Consider the following 3,944-nt stretch of genomic DNA (forward strand, 5'->3'; position numbering starts at 1 on the left):
GCTGGAGTAGTAATACTCATATCACAAAAAACAGACTTTAAAATAAAGACTCTTGGAGAGGGCGGGCTGCCCGCTGGCGGCCCACCATCCGTCACGGTGCCAGGGACACTCCTGCTGCCTCCGCTTCATCTCCCCTGGTCCCCAGGAGAGTGGGCAGGGCTGTCTCAGGGCTTCCGTGGGCCCAGCCTCTCCCACTTCAGGAGGAAAACACAGGGTAAGAGCCCAGCACCCGCCGCCCCCGGAGACCTACGGAGACCCCGGCCGTGCAGGCGCTAAAGATGAGCTCGGGCGGGGCCCCGGTGCATCGTGCCTGTTGCCGTCCATGTCCAGAGTGACGTCTCACGCCCGCCCGCTGGGCGCCCCGAGCCCCCCGCCCCGGGCCGTAGGGGCCCCACCCTGAGGGGTGTAGGCGACAGCCGGCCCAGGATGAGCGAAGCAGCCGTCGCGGGGCCTCGCCGCGGCCTCTAGCGCCCCAGCCCCAGGGAATGCAGTGGCCCCTGGCCCCTGGCGCTTCTCCATGTCTAAGCTGGGCCTCCTCACTCGCCTGCTCCATGGCCACAACGCTCCTGAGCCACGCCGACCAGGCGCCCCTCATGGCGGCCAAGTGGTTCAAGGAGTTCCCCTTGAACCTGAAGACAGTGTTGGAGCGGGCCAAGCCTGGCAGTGGGGGAGGCGGCAAATTGAGCAAGAACTCAGAGGCGGGTGGCACGAGGCCTGCCCTGGGCAAGGGACGAAAGAACTCGGCGGCTGAGCTGGGGAGCAGCCAGGCTGTGGTTGGCCCCCTCAAGGATAGCCGGCTATCCCAAGACAGCCTGCAGGGCCTGATTCAGGCTGCCGCGGGCAAGGGCCACAAGAACTCCTGGGCCACTGAGGAGGAGCCCCACCGGGGCGCGGCCAAGAGCTCAGGCTGCAGCACCTACGTCAACAGGCTCAGCAAGGTGGACACTCAGGAGAAGCATGGGAAGAGCAACTACCCCAGCAGCAGTAGTAGCAGCAGCAGTAGCAACAGCAGCTTTTCCTCCACGTCCTCTTCCCCTTCCTCCCTGGGACCCGAACTGGACAAGGGCAAGATTATTAAGCAGCAAGACACGGTCATCATTTTAGAAGACTATGCTGACCCTTATGATGCTAAATGGACGAAAGGCCAAAGGGATGCAGAGAGAGTAGGGGAGAATGATGGATACATGGAACCCTATGATGCACAGCCAATGATAACAGAAATCAGACGACGAGGTTCCAAAGACCCCCTGATGAAGGCTCTTTAGCTGCTCAACAGCCCTGTGAGCCGGGGGAGAACAGCATGAAGCCCGAGGTGCTGGCCAAGAGATGGAACTCCAAGGAGCTGCTGGGGAAGCTGCCGCAGCTGTACGACATGCCCTACGAGCCGGCAGACAAAGGCGGCCAGCGCGCCGAGGGGCCGGAGCGGAAGGCGCGGCTGCCCCAGGACGATGAGAGACCTGCGGCCAAGTACGAGCAGCCCTGGGAGTGGAAGAAGGAGCAGATCGTGCGGGAGATGTCGGTTCAGTTTGAAGGCTCTGAGCAACCTTCCTTCAAGGAGGAGACAGTGAGGCAACACCACCGACAGAAGAGCTGGACCCAGAAGATCTTGAAGCCAACCCTCTCTGACCACAGTGAGGGGGAAAGATTGGACCCAGCCCTGCTGCTGGAGAAGCAGCCTTGGTATCATGGTGCCATCACCCGTGTTGAGGCTGAGAGTCGACTACAACCCTGTAAAGAAGCTGGGCACCTAGTTTGAAACAGCGAGTCAGGGACCAGTAGTTACTCATTGCACTAAAGACTAGTCAAGGATGTGTCCGCATCATAGCAGCTCAGACCAAATACAATAAGTATACCCTGAATCAGATGCGTGCTGTCTTTGACAGCATCGCGGAAGTGGTACACTATTATTCCAATGAGAAGCTGCCTTTCAAGGGGGCAGAACATATGACCTTGCTCTACCCTGTGCACAGCAAGCTGCACTAAGGTTCAGCCACCAAAAGCCCCAACAGGGCCTCTCACACCTAGGAGGGCATCAGCACCCAACCAGTATCTCAGGGGACAAGGCTGGACTGCACCATAATATTTTGGAGGAAGAGGGACGCTTCATTTAAGAGTCAAAAAGTCTTCGGTCTTGAATCCATTCCATGACACTTGGTTACTGACCTCTCCCTTTTCTCCTTGCTAAGTAGTCCTACAATGAGAAACCATAATTTACCAGTTGCCTCCAGTCCTGGAGTAGGGTGCTCTATTTGGGGCGTGACCCTCAGGAAAGGTAAGTCAGGAGTCCAGAAATATTAAGATTCTCCAAAAATGTGCTAGCTGTTCCATGGAATACCTGGTCTCCAAACAAACCAACAAAAATGCACTTGGCTTTTACATAAGACAACAAAAAATGATCATGTGGACCCAAAGAGCATGTAATACAGTACCGCTTCTTGGGGGAAAAGCATGAACAGTGGAAAATAAGTAAATAGTGGGCACTTTGGAGAAAGCTGTATTTCTCTCTTGAGGGTCCTAGTTCAGCTCTGGAGTCCATAAAAATTCACAACTGTAGGTTCTGGCAAAAGGATTATTAAGAAAGTTTGTGTTTTCTCAATTTTTGTGGACTTTTTCAGCAAATCAGTAATATAAGCATAAATAAGAAGGAAGATGCATCTGATTTAAGAATCACCAATATAATTAAGCATTGGCAGCATTACCATTATTCGGAATTACAGAATAAAATATACAACGAAGATTTCATTTCTGATTTTTAAAAGATCTGAAAATTTACAAAGCTCAACAACTGTTTTCTTATTGAATAATTATACAGAACTTCTGATATCTTTTGTTTCACCTTTGTTCATTTTAGTTATTGGAGCCATTTTTAATTTTTATCCCTAAAATTGGATTCACTTTGTATTTTAGAGTAACTTAAAATATATATATATATAGGGAGTTCCCTGGCGGTCCAGTGGTTAGAACTCCACAGTCTCACTGCCCAGGGCCCGGGGTTGGGGAACTAAGATCCCACAAGTGGCACAGCAGATATATATATATATATATATATATATATATATATATATAAACTCTAGGATATGATTGTGTGAGCTGGGTCTCTAAAACCTGCAAAGTTTCTCTCATGCTGTACAAAGCAGACTGGTTGGCACCATATAAAAATATTTTAAAAGACTGGCATTTTCTCTATCTACTACTGCTTAAAGATATTAAAATAATATTGATAGTACCATTATGATTTATTGTGAACTTGTATCATCAATGTACTTACTGTGAAAAAACACCCGTGGGAATGGCATACTGTGAGAAGGCTACAGTGAGTGGCTCTATAATTACAACTGAGCAGATGTTTCTGTATTCTGGGGTTTGTAATTTGGTTCTTGAAACTGGTCCAGATGCAAATGTGCTGACTGTCATCAATGAAAAGTTAACTTTTGTAACTAATGTTAAATACACAAAAGAAATGTTGATTCAGTTAACTTTTAGGAAAACATATCCTTCTAGTTATTAGTTATCATTTTACTATTATGATTTAGAGATTAGTAAATATTTGCTTCTTTATTCAGTTAAGATTGTAGCCAAAGAGTCGTGTGATCTTTGTTTTTAAAACTTTGAAAGGAACTTTTCCTCACTGGATGTCAAAGATTTTATTAATCAAGAATGTTCTGTTTTTTAAGTACTGATAGAATTTTTTAATATATTGGTTTACTTACTATATCTTTAGTACAAGATTTTTTTTTAAATTTTAGCATTTGTAGTTCCAATTCCATTAAACAAATATTTATTATCTTCCATATACAAATAATTCATTCTGTTAAACTTATTTTCAGTTCAACATTCTAGAAATGAAACCTTATTTTTTACTTAAACTTATTCTACAAAGGAAATACAGCAGTTACCCTAATTTTAATAAATGCTGAAAGCTTTGTAAAATTTTTCTTTGTGCA

At 47.1% G+C, this 3,944-nt stretch overlaps 1 pseudogene; it reads left to right on the plus strand.

Annotated features, from left to right (window-relative positions):
* Nucleotides 1-485: 485 nt before the first annotated feature.
* On the plus strand, nucleotides 486-2,159 carry LOC111167868 (SH2 domain-containing adapter protein E pseudogene; annotated as a pseudogene).
* Nucleotides 2,160-3,944: the final 1,785 nt, after the last annotated feature.

Source organism: Delphinapterus leucas, chromosome 18, assembly GCF_059928025.1.
Source record: "Delphinapterus leucas isolate spDelLeu-1000000601 "Yukka" chromosome 18, BTC_Dleu_Yukka2, whole genome shotgun sequence".
NCBI lineage: Eukaryota > Metazoa > Chordata > Mammalia > Artiodactyla > Monodontidae > Delphinapterus > Delphinapterus leucas.